Source organism: Panthera pardus, unplaced genomic scaffold (assembly GCF_024362965.1).
Source record: "Panthera pardus isolate Hobbes unplaced genomic scaffold, ASM2436296v1 HiC_scaffold_12, whole genome shotgun sequence".
Taxonomy (NCBI): domain Eukaryota; kingdom Metazoa; phylum Chordata; class Mammalia; order Carnivora; family Felidae; genus Panthera; species Panthera pardus.
In genome coordinates this window covers 40,237,137-40,250,061 of record NW_026526677.1, presented here as the reverse complement: position 1 = coordinate 40,250,061, position 12,925 = coordinate 40,237,137, and the positions used below count along the sequence as shown (strand labels likewise).

Below are 12,925 nucleotides of genomic sequence, written 5' to 3'. Positions count from 1 at the left end.
CTGTAGGGACCTGGTGAGTAGAAAGCCCCCAGGTGGCTGACTCAGCTCTCTCTGGCCAGATGGAGCCCTCATGGTGGGGCAGGCACAGGAGATGTGGGAGAGACCCGTCTCTAAGCAGAGTTACCAGGGAAAACTGCTCCCTTTCCCTCTCCTGAGCATTTCCTCCCAGCCTCTTCTTTGACCTGGAGGACAGTCTCCTGCACCTAATGAATGCCAGCCAGAGAGTGGATTTCAGTTCTCTCTTCTCTATGATGAAGAAAAGTTATTTGCCTAAAAAAAAAAAAACAAAAACAAAAACAAAACCATGCAGGGAAGAAGACATTAGCCCACTAGCCACATACGCTTAGCTAATGTGCTGTGTATTTTGCAAATCCTCTTAGTAGAGAATTGTTCTATCTCCCCTCCGGCTGGGTCTGCCGCTGTGGTGCTGACGGATGCCGGCCTGGCCCCTGCACGCCCAGCAGAAAGCCTCTGGGACACAGGTCCCCCCGGCAGCTGAGTCGCTGCCCCAGGTGCTGTGGTGTTTCAGTGCCTGGTTTGACTGCCCTGGGGAACGGAAGACAAGACAGCTCAATGAGGTTGGAGCAGGGCGGTGGAGGGGCCCAGCTGGGTCACTGAGGCAGGAGCACCCACCAACTGGGTGGGGGCTTCCTGTTGTAAGTCGTTATTCACTTAATTGTCCAAGGGACTCAGGCCAGGCTCCCTGGGATCTCTGAAGTCTCGGCTCGTAGGTGACAACGGCATGGCTTATAGGTTGGTATTCTTCCTAGGCTCCAAACCTTTCTTCTTTGAGCTACCACGTACTGGTACTTACCATACACTTAATAAATATGTGCTCTTTATAAGGCAATCTTGACACGTCATTTAACCCTCATACCTCCCTGTAAAGTTGTCCCCATTTTACAGATGAGGAAAGTTAAGACTCCGAGAGATAATACCACACAGATCATTCGTAGCTGGGCCAGGGTTTGAACCCCGATGTGTCTGGTTGCAAAGCTAATGCTCTACATGTGGAAGTTCTCAGCCCAGGTCGCATATCAGAGTCGCCTGTGGAGCTTGTCTATTCTAGAGATAGTAGGACCCCACCCCGGGTTTCCTGAATCACTGTTTCGCAGATGAGTCTGAAGTACAGCCTGGCTGAAGGTCACGGGAGGTCCTCAGAATCCTGAGTGCTTGCCCTGCGTGGCTCAGTCCACTGGTTCTTATGGGAGCAGGGTTGCTAGGCCTAAGAGCCCATGGTGGCTGTGGCTGTGGCCGTGGAGCACATGGCTGGTCTGGTCTTGGGGCCCTGCCATCCTCTTCCCTGTCCTCCTCACCCCATTCCCAGTTAGCCTCCTGCAGACCCCAGCTGGCCACTGGACTACTGTGGTACTGGGACTCCTGATCAGGACCCCTGCACCCGTCTCCCCCTCTGCCTCTGCTGGGCCTTGTCTCTGTCCCTTAGGGGAGAGTTGTGGGGACACATCAGGGGCCGCCTGGCGGGGAAACTTATGCCTACCCTCTAGGGCCCTGGTCTCCAGAGGACCCGGAGGTAACTCTGTGGCTGGACAGTTGGGAGGGGAACACGCATTAACTGCTCAGGTCACACCGTGAACCCAGCTGTCTGCTCAGCCTGTGACAGCTGGGTTCCCTTATCTTCTCGGTTCTTTCCTTACCTCACCTTGGCTGTCTCCTTCGTTCATTCAGCAAGGGAGCACCAGGCTTTTTGTTAGGGCAGCCAGAGATGAGGCAGTGTCCAGATGCACGGAGTCAACTGGGCATGACAGACCGCAAAGAGACCACTGTGTGCTGCGTGCTGTGTTCTCTGCTAGGAGAAATGGAAGCAAACTCGGCTACGAGCTCGGCTGGAGGATCCACTTCTAAGACGATTCAGTCGCATGCCCGGCATGTTGGGGCTGATGGTTGGAGAAGGTCCTTGTCTGGTGGACCTCTCCAGAGGGCTGCTTGAGTATCCTGACACCATGACAGTTGACTTCTTCCAAAGCAAGTGATTCGAGAAGGAACAAGGCATGTTCCCCAACATGTTTTAGGATCTAGCCTTAGAAGTCACAGGACATCAGAGCTGGAGTGTCCTATTCGTTACACAGGTCAGTCCTGTTCACTGTGGGAGAAGACTATACACAGGCATGATTACCAGGAGGCAAGGATCACTGGGGGCCATCTGGGAGACTGGCTGTCAAAACAGGCACCTAAGAGAAATCTGTTTTTAAAATGACATGAGGTGCACCTGGGTGGCTCAGTTGGTTAAGCATCTGACTCTTGATCTTGGCTCAGGTCATGATCTCACAGGTGTGAGATCAAGTCCTGTGTTGGGCTTCATGCTGAGCATGGAGCCTGCTTAAGATTCTTTCTCTCCCTCTCCCTCTGTCTCTTCCTGTTCTCTCTCTCTCTCTCTCTCTCTCTCTCTCTCTCTCTCTCTCTCAAAAATGAAGTGAGAATTATTCCAGGAAATTTTTGGTAAGTCATCACTAAAAAATCCATTCAGCTTGACTGTTATTGCTTAAGGCCAGGTTGGCTCCTAGTGACAAAACAGGGAGTACAGGCTTTGAGTTCATCCAAACCTAGGGTTAATTCGGAATTTCACTTGTTGTGTTTGGACACGTTACTTAATCATTCTGTGCCTCAGATTCCTCACCTATAAAGTGGAGAGCGATGACAGCCACCTTCTAGATTGCTCATAGGACTCACGGTGAACAGTAGCCATCCCAGCGTACAGAGTTACAGAGTTGAATCCTGGTGCTACCAGATATTGGCTATTTGACTTTGAGAAAGTTTCTTTACTTCTCTTTGCCTCTCCACTTCTATCAAATGGCAATAGTCACAGTCTCTGCTTCATGGGGTTGTCACGAAGATTGAACGAGCATTTTTTAAATGAAATTTATTGTCAAATCGGTTTCCATACAACACCCAGTGCTCCTCCCAGCAGGTGCCCTCCTCGATGCCCAGCACCCTGAACGAGCATTTTTATAAAGTGCTTACTTAGCACTGTGTCTGGCACATCCTAAGTGCTATGTGGATATATGGGAAATAAAATAGTCTTAGTATGTAGTAGGCGTTCAATAATGGGTAACTCTCTTCCCTCCATCCAGGCTTTTGCCCCATGACAGAGACTGAAGGTACCAGAACGTACTGGGGGAAAAAACGTTCATTCCCCTGGTTGAGAGGGCACTTTTAGAATGTGGGGTGGGAGCCTCCCTGGAGTGGTGTAATGTGTTTGCTGTTGCTTGGCTTTTCACTGCCTCAGATTTCCCAGGCTCCCTTCCTATTTTAGAATTTTCTCCTTGCTTTTCCGTGGTTATGCAAACAGCTGCAGCCCCAGGCCCCAGGATCCGCATGGCTCCGGGAGTTCAGGAGTCATTAATCACAGAGTGGGAGTGAATGAATTTTGCTAACCAGGGGGTGAGCCCACCACCTGAACTTGTGACCTGAAAGCCACAGAGAGAAAATGCAGTTCCCTTTCAGAATGTCTTGCTCCTAAACATCAGCTGGCAGAAGGTCCCCCAGGAGTCCCTTTCTGCTCAAATGTTGAGGTGGGGGTTGCCAGGTTTGGAGCGGCAAGCAACAAAAAGGAGCTTGGAACAGCCAACTCTAAGAATGGTCATGAACATCCGTGGCTTGCTTATTCTCAGCCAGATACTATTAGAGCTCATCCTGGGATCATTTTATCTTTGTCCTAATTTTACAGATAAGGAAACTGAGGCACTAAGAAGTTAAGTAACTTGCATAAGAACACGCACTTGGGAAGTTATAGAGCCAGGATTCAAACACAGGCAGCGTGACTCCAGAGCTCAGGCTCCGGGCTCTATATGCTGCCCTAGTGGTTCCAGTCTCTCTGGGCCGTCCCCATGCACTATATGGCTCCTTTGGAGAAGAGGACAACAGACCCAGGCAGCTCCCTGATTCTTATTTGCCACAGACCCGCTGGGGGCTGTGATTAAATCATTGCACTTCCCTCTGCCTCAGTTTCCCCAGCTGCAAAACCAGATCCCCCAGAGTCCTCCCAACTCCCAGTGAGAAGGGCACAGGCTTTAGGAAATTGGCAGACTTAACTTTGAACCCTGGCTTCTTTGGCCAGGTCCCCTAAGTAGAGGCTCCCCTCTCTGAGCCTCAGTGTCCTTTTCTATACACAGAGGATGGTTAAACCAACTCTGGAGGCGTGCAGTTAGAACTGAATGAGAAAATGTATACATCATGTTGATCTCCAGAAGGTGCTCAGTAAATGTTTTCTTCCTGTTCCCACCCAACCCTGTAAATATTGTGGAACTTGACTTTTAAAAAATCCACACCCATTTATTTATTCCGCAAACATTCACTCCTACCTGTTTATCCCCAGATTTATGCTGTTACATTCATTCATCTATCCATCTGCCTGTCCGTCCTCCTCCTATCCATCCGTTCACTCATCCACACATTCATTCCCTGAAATATTGATTGAACGCTGACTGTCTGCTGGGTTCCAAAGATGGGAAAACTAAGGTCCTTGCTCTCAAGTAGCTCACAATCTGGGTTCAGCATATGGTGTCGAGTCTCATGTCACAACCAGACATACAAAGCCTCGTTCAGTCAAGTTTAATTCACTAAGTTGACAACTCTGTTATGAAAGTAGCTTTTCCCCGAGGTTTTTTTCTCACTTAGTAGCGAGGTACTATGGTTAAACCATTAGTTTAACCTCTCATCATGTTCAAATCTGTGTTGTTGAAGTAAATCCACAGTCAACATTTGTCTATAGCCCATTCATTTTATTTGAACCATATGGCCCAGGCAACCTGCTCAGACCACCTCTGGGCTGTCACGTAGATTTCTTAGAGAGCAGAGCCAAACCCTAGGCAGGCACAGCTGCCTTTGCTACCTGGGTAACGTGATTTCTCCAGGAGTGCTCACCTCATCTAATTGGTGTAAGTGGTGAGCAATTAATGACTTGGAACCTCTTTGAAGGCACTGTAAATAAAAGGCCGGGCACCTAAGATTGAAGTGAACCAGAGGTTGCCGTAACGATGATGAATTGTTTCTCCTAGAAGGTTTCTGTTGTTGCATTTTTTTTTTAAAGGAGCTAGTTAGCATCTCTCAACCATGATGACACCACACCAGGGTAAAGGTGGGAGAAGGTAGGGATTCTCTTTGCAGTTGGTGATGTCTGATAGATGCTGGAAGGGGGAAGTGTCATGAGTCATTTCTCAGGAGATGTGGACAGTGCCGGGCACTTAAGTGTCTCTTAAACCAATGAAAGAACGTTTTTCAGAGTGGAGTGGAATGAATCTGGGTTTTGGAATGAGATCGATGTAGCTCAGTATCTTGAACTTGGGCATCTACACAGCTCCACCTTGCTCAGCTTTGATTTCCCTGCCTCTTAAATAGAGATGAGTATAGAGATCATCTTTCAGAGCCACCATACAGTCAATGAGGTAACATAGTGTTTGCAGCTATGTCCCCAGTGACTGACCTGGGCCTGGCACGTTGTAGGAGTGCATCAAATGCTGTTCTTTTGCTCCTTGAGCACTCATGTTAGGCATTCCATTAGAAAAAAGGCTCCCTCCCTAAGAGGTTTTGTTAATCTCCATATCCCCTAGATGAGTTTCCGATTTACAGTAGGCGCCTAATAAATCTCAAATAAAGATGACCCAGTTTTCTTTGCTTTCCTTCTCTGTGGTAGATTAACTATAATGGCCCCAATTCTTCATACGCACGTGCACACACACACACACACACACACCATTCTATCCATGCCCTTAGCCATGTATCCGCACTTCCTTGCACTAAAGAACCATTTACTTGGCTCTAAGGCTCAACCCGTGACATGTTTCGGCCAATGGGATGTTACCTGTGACACATACAGAGGTTTGAAAAGACATTGGCACATCTCTGCTCCTGCTCTTGCTTCATTCTGTTGCCATGAGAAGATGCTCAAGCTGTCCTGGTAGATGGTGAGAAGCACACAGACAAGAGTTTGGTCACCCAACAGCCATCTGGCCACCAGTCATGAGAGTGAACTGAGTCGCGGCCAGCACTTCCCAGACAAGCCCAGCCTAAACCACAGACCCACAGGCTCGTGAACGAAATTAATGTTTATTGTTTTCAGCAACGGATTTTTCAGCTATCTTGTTACATAACATTACTGTGGCAATAAATAGCTGATACGGCCCTCCCCAGTTAGTATCTGGGATGGATCTTAAACAGCGGCCGGGCGAAATGATGAAGCACTTGCTGTCATTTTTTTTTAAATTGTGCCTGGGAAAATATTTGGTCAGGAGGAGGCTGGCATTAATTGCTTAAATGATTTTTAAGCCTTATGAATTGGAAAGTCCCAGCCATCCCAGTTGGGCTGTTTCTCGCATGGAGTGTGGTCAGCTGGAATAATAACATTAATGATATTAAAATCTTACCTCCACAATGCACTTTAAGACTCACAAAACCTTCCCTACTTCTGATAGATGAGGTGACTCAGGCAGGGTCACACAGCTAATGAATGGTGGAGAACTCTTAATACAAGGTATATTCATTTTCTATGGTGGCTGTAGCAAACTATACCACAACTATAGTGACTTAAAACAACACAAATTTATGATCTTACTGTTCTTTAGGTTAGAAGTCTGACAGGGTCTCAAAATTGCGGTGTCAGGAGGACTGCGATTTTTTTTCTGGAGAATCTAGGAATAAATCTGTTCCCTTGATTTTTCCAGCTTCTAGAGACTACCCATGTCTCTTGGTCTGTGGCCGCTCTCCTCCGTCTTCAAAGCCAGCAATGTTGCGTCCCTCTGAACATTCATTTATAGTCATAGCTCTCTGACTGTAGTCTGGAAGTTTCTTCCACTTTTAAGGATTCGCATGACTAGGCTGGGTTCACCTGGATAATCCAGCATTCTCTCCCTATGTCAAGGTCCTTCACCTTAATTACATTTGCAAAGCCCCATCTGCATGTAAAGTGATATATTCACAGGTTCCAGCGGCTACGATGCGGACATCTTTGCAGGATGTGCCATACAAAGGGTCATTTCCAGTGACTTAACTCATCAGGCTTTGGCAGGTTATTGACCACTCCCCCCCCCCCCCCCACCTTTCTCCTGCTTCTTTTTCTTCTTCTTCTTTTTTTTTTTCCTGGACAGCTATAGTTCTATAGCTCCACTGGTTATGAAATCAACGTTTGGCCAAGCAGAGAGAAATGCTAAACACTTTCCCCAAAATAGATCTTGAGGCAGAGTTGCATTTGAGTACTTTGAGTCCAAGGTATTTTAGATTCCTATAAAATCACTTATCATTAGCTACAGACACCTTTCTGATTAAAATGGTCCAAAGGGTGTGTTCCTTCAGCATTTACTGCTTACTCATCTCTGTTGGTGCAAAGAGACCAGATCCTGTAGGAGAAACGGATGTGTTTTATGGCGGGGCAGCAGCAGCAGAAATTACTTCATGCAAATGAAGCTTGGCAGTGTGACTTCATGAATAAGAAATGAACCAGTGCCTCCTCTCCCCACAGGCAATATTGCGCACTGGGAAATTAATTGTGGCATTCATTGGGTGGCCCCGGCTTCCCTGTCAGGGTTTCAGGCAGACACAAAGATGCTTCCCTTCACCCAACTGGATGTAAAACATCTATGTCCTTTACAGCTTTGCTCCATATTGTAAGTGAACAATGGGTGGGTCTCAAGTCTAAAAGCTTCTAAAGACCATTAAGGACTTGAGAGCTTGGGGTGGAAGTCAATGTGGCACTGAGCCACACACAGTGGCCATGAGTTCAGATCACCTCTGAGTTGACCTAAGACGGCCTGGCTCTTTCGAATGACGGTCTCCTTAGTGGTTAAGCGCATGGTCCCAGGAGCCAAAGTAACTGCGTTCAAATCCCTGCTTTGTGCCTCTCTAGCTACGTGGCCTTTGGCAAGACACTTAATCAGTCTGTGCCTCAGTTTCCCTATCTACCGATTAGACCTTATAATAACATTTACCTCGTAGGGTTGTTGTGAGGGTCAAATAAGTAAATGGGAAGAAAGCACTTAGAACAAAGCCAAAGAAGTCTACTGACACCAGGCCATGGAAGTGCCAGATAATGTTACTTCAGCTAAAATTGAAATGAATGGTTGGTGATCTTTGCTGCTGATGGTCTAGATGTTCACAGTGTCATCAAGATCAAATAGAAAAACAAGACTAAGAATGAGAAGTCTTGGGTTCCAGCCCCACCTGTTGGTCCCCAAATGTCTGGATAATTCATTTACCTTACTCAGTCTCTGTCTTCTCATCTGTTGGATGAGGTAATAATTGTTCCAGTTATATGTCACCACGTAACAAATCACCTCCAAAGTTAGTGACTTAAAATAACAACCATTTTATTATAATTTATAATTTTGTGGGTTAGGAACTCGGGCAGGGCTCAGCTGAGTGATTCTTCTGCTCCATATGGCATCGTGTGGAGTAAGGTCACTTGTGGAATTCAACCAGCGATGAGTTGACCTGGAGGGTAGAAGATGGTTTCACCCAACGTATGGGGCCTTGGCTGGAGAGATGCCTCGAAGGCTGGGCTCAGGTGGAACTCTGAGCTGGAGCACCTACACCGGGCTGCATCAGCATGGTGGCCTGAGGGTTTGAAGTCCGATGCTCCCAGAGACAGTGTTCCAAATGACAGAGGATGGGAACTGCCAGCTTCATAAGGCCTGGCTTTGGGAACCGGCACGGTGTCACTTCTGCCATATTCTATCAGAGTGGAAATAGAGCCCACTCAGATTCAAGGGGATGGGACGTAGACTTCGCCTCTGGATGGGCAGTGTGTCAAAGAATTTGCCATCTTCAATCTTCGAGATGATTCTGGCCTTATGATCATGGCGTGTGGACACCAAGTACTGTGCTAACATGGTGCGTGTGAAAGGGAGCTATCTGTTGTCTTTTTCGAAGGTCTCTCCTTGGCTCATGATGGTGACGTACGCAGAAGAGCTTCAGGCTTTGATCCCACGGTGTTACAGAAATCTGGAACTTCCAACATGTCAAAGACTCCAAGCCTGTTGGAGGAGGCAAAGTAAATGTCATAGCTATGTAAAACTTGAATGTGCTGCCTTTGTGAGGAAGTGAGCGTCCTGTCACTGAAGGTATTAGGGCCAAGCTAAATGACCACTTCTTGAGGATTTTCAAAGTGGTCCGGTGTGAACGGTGAAGCTATGTGACATGTGAGGTAGACTTCGGGGATGAGAGTTTATGAATCTTCAGTTTCTGGGGGAAGCCTCTGGGTCTTGTTCTCTCAGTCTAGAGTGCTAGGATGAAGACAGTTCAGAGCGACTCACAGGGCTTTGTGACTACACCCAATGGGTCCCGGGGCCAGAAGCAAAACCTGCCTCTGCAGATAGTCCCCACCACCGACTTGGGAGACAGGGAAAGGGAGTCAGCATTTTGAGCAGATATTGGGGGATGGGGAGCAGGCTGTGCTACGCATGTTATACGCATGATCTCATTAGATCCTCACGCTTACCTTGAAAGATGGTGGTGTTCTCCTGATTTCTTAGATCTGGAAACTGAGGCACAGAGAGGTTAGACTCCTTGCCATGGAGTTCAGGACTCATCCCCAGGCCTGTAGGCCTCCCAAACCCAGCCTCTTCCCACTTCTACATTCCACTCCCATCAGTGGGAATACACTGTGCTCACTGGGCTTCCTTTGGTGGTCCATGACAGAGACGCCATTCGGATGGCATTGGGTAACAGGGGGCGTTTAATGGAAGGTAGTAGATAAGTACCTAGACCAAGTAAACCCCAAGGAGGGTAATAGAGCAGCTGAGCTTAAGGAACACAGGATGCATGCCAGTGACAGCCAGTAAGTCTCTTTCAGTAGCTCCTGCCTTGGTTTCTCTTGGCGTGTTGGCAGAATTCTTCTTTCGTGCCACAGGCTGACCTTATTTAGGTGGCAGACAGCATGGCCACTAACCACTCACGAGATTTCTTACATCCAGCTGTAGATCCTGTGGGTGTTTGTTTCAGAGAGAGTGTGTAAAGGAAAACAGACTGAGTCACTTAATCCCCGCTTTTAAAAAATCCCAAGGAAGGGAGGAATTCATTGGTTCAGCTTGGGTCAGGTGTCCCCAGTGGACAGATTAACCATGGCTTAGGGTGGATGGGAGGGTCCCCGTAAGACTAGGATGGAATGGGCAGGCCGGGAGAAGAAGGAAGACTAGCGCTGGTCAGCAAGGCTGGAAATGACCACTGTATCTTTTAGATGGGGGTCATTCCTACAGCTCATGGCAGGACCAAAGAGCCATAAATCACACCTCACTTCCAAGTTCAGCCTTCCATATGGAAGCTCCACCTTCCATAGTGAGAAGGCAGTCTGCCTAGATGTGTCTTAGACCAGCTTCTCTAGGATACAGAGCCTGAAGCAAAGATGAAGATTTGGATGCTTCATTTGGGGGCTGCCAACCCAGGCCACGAAGGTGAGACAAAAGGGAAATGAGGTGAGAGGATGCGAAACAACGCTGTGGTGTCTTACCTTGATGGCTGTTGTCTCACAAAGAGCCATGGAGAAACACCCAGGTCACCACACAAGATCTCTTGGCTTGGCGCATGGGGATTCTGTGAACGGGCAACAAGAGGAGACTGTTGTGAAATAGTCCATGGAGAGAAGAAGAGAAGGGGAGGATGTGGCCAGCATGCCCCAGTGGGAGTTCACTCTTCTTAATGACTGTGTCCCCCAGTGCCATCAGCAGCCTCTGGGGTGTCAGTTCTCACACCAGGCTGCATAGTATTTCATCCAAGTCGAGAAGAGGTCAGAGGAGCCAGGACCTCTGGGCAGGTGGCTGGGAAGGGCCCCCACTCCTAAGACTTATAAGAGGTTTGACAGAATCACCTGGGCCCAAATGAGGCACAGTAGCAGCCAAGGGAGAGTGAGCGGCCTTGAGAAGGCCTTTGGGACTGTTCATAAGATTTATGTCCCAAGGACTTTGGGAAGTGACTGGATTTCTCTGAGCCTCAGTGTCCTCAACTGTAAAATGGATTTGACAGTACCCACCCATTTTCCAGATCAGAAATCGTATCAGTTCCAGTTGAGTGTGGTGCCCAGCACCTAGCCAGCACGAAGCACAGAGCGACTATTATTTGTAGGGTTATGAGTGGCTCCACTCTGGTGACGTTAGCGTGGCTGCATTCCCTGGGGGAAAACCATTGAGTTTTGATAAAAACTCTTAAGCTATGGGAATGCAAGCTGGTGCAGCCACTCTGGAAAACAGTGTGGAGGCTCCTCAAAAAACTAAAAATAGAACTACCCTACGACCCAGCAACTACACTACTAGGCATTTATCCAAGGGATACAGGTGTGCTGTTTCGAAGGGACACATGCACCCCAATGTTTATAGCAGCACTGTCAACAATAGCCAAAGTATGGAAAGAGCCCAAATGGCCATCGATGGATGAACGGATGAAGAAGATGTGGTATATATATACAATGGAGTATTATTCGGCAATCAAAAAGAATGAAATCTTGCCATTTGGAACTATGTGGATGGAACTGGAGGGTATTATGCTAAGTGAAATTAGTCAGTCAGAGAAAGGCAAAAATCATATGACTTCACTCATATGGGGACTTTAAGAGACAAAACAGATGAACATAAAGGAAGGGAAACAAAAATAATATAAAAACAGGGAGGGGGACAAAACAGAAGAGACTCATAAATATGGAGAACAAACAGAGGGTTATGGGAGGGATTAAGGAGGGGGGGTGGGCTAAATGGGTAAGGGGCACTAAGGAATCTACTCCTGGAATCATTGTTGCACTACATGCTAACTAATTTGGATGTAAATTTCAAAAACAAACAAACAAACAAACAAACAATAAAATTAAAAAAATAAAAATACATAAAAAAAAACCCTCTTGAGCTAGAATATTGGGTGGATTCACAGATCTGAGAGAGAGACGAAAAGAGGAGGAAAATGCCATCCAGAAAAGAACCGCATAAAGTACCTGTCCATTGCTCACTCCTCACATTGCGTATTTTGTGGGGATCACTGCAAAATGGACACGCGCGGCCCCTCGTTTAAAAATTATTAAGAATTTGAAGTTGGCAGAAGCAGAGCACTAAACCAAGCATGGACCCTTCTGAACGCAGAGCCCTATGCGACTATATAGGTCACACGCCCACGACACCGTCCCCATCCCCACAGTTACACATTGTCACCGTGAAGCATATGCTGCTGTGGGCCAGAACTTGGCAATGATCCCTTTTCCCTAGCAACATCTCTCCCTGCCTGTGCCCGCTTGATGGGGTCTTGGAAGCATCCTAGAAGGGGGAGAGATTTGGAGCGGATTGAAAATGCCTCGACCTGAGCCCTGATGGTGTCATCAGCGAGTCAATGTATAATGTAGTGTTTAAGGGCAAATATAGAACATATACGTATATATAGATTTTTTCTGTTGATGCGATTCTATGTACTCACAGGAGTGTTGCCATGGTGATTGGCAGGGCCAGCTGTTGTTTCGTTTCCCCCAAAGAATTGTACGGTAATGATGGCCCCCTGGAGAGTTCCCCTGGGGCAAGGAATGATATTAAAAATCTGCAAATCAATGAACAGGTAGTGTATAGAACCTCATTCTCATTAGTTGTAATTAACAGGATTTTACAGCACATTGATGAGAAGTGGCCAACTTGGGATAGAAATGTAGAGAGTGGACTGCTTTTAGAGCCCGAGTGTGAATCTTTATTGTCACTTAATAGCTGTGTCACTGAATTCCTCCGAGCCTCAGTTTCCTCATTTAGAAAATTGGGATCATTGTGCCAAACTGTGGGGGCATTCAAATTAAGGTATGTGAAACACTTAGCTCAGTTTCCGGAATATTGTAGACATGTGTTTCATGGTTGTTCTGATGGTGATATTAATGATAATAATTAATAATAATAATGCAACTTCCATTTATCGAGGAATCCCACCCATTGTCCTAATGTTTACCTACATTGTTTCATTTAATTTT

The 12,925-nt window shown here is 47.1% G+C and overlaps 1 long non-coding RNA gene across 1 annotated transcript; it reads right to left on the bottom strand.

Annotated features, from left to right (window-relative positions):
• Window positions 1–8,298: 8,298 nt before the first annotated feature.
• LOC109271243 (uncharacterized) lies at window positions 8,299–12,355 on the bottom strand. Its single transcript, XR_002081894.2, has 3 exons — window positions 12,125–12,355; window positions 10,454–10,536; window positions 8,299–8,981 (listed from the first exon to the last, which is right to left on the bottom strand). It is a non-coding gene; the product is annotated as an uncharacterized LOC109271243 (long non-coding RNA).
• Between the last annotated feature and the right edge of the window lie 570 nt (window positions 12,356–12,925).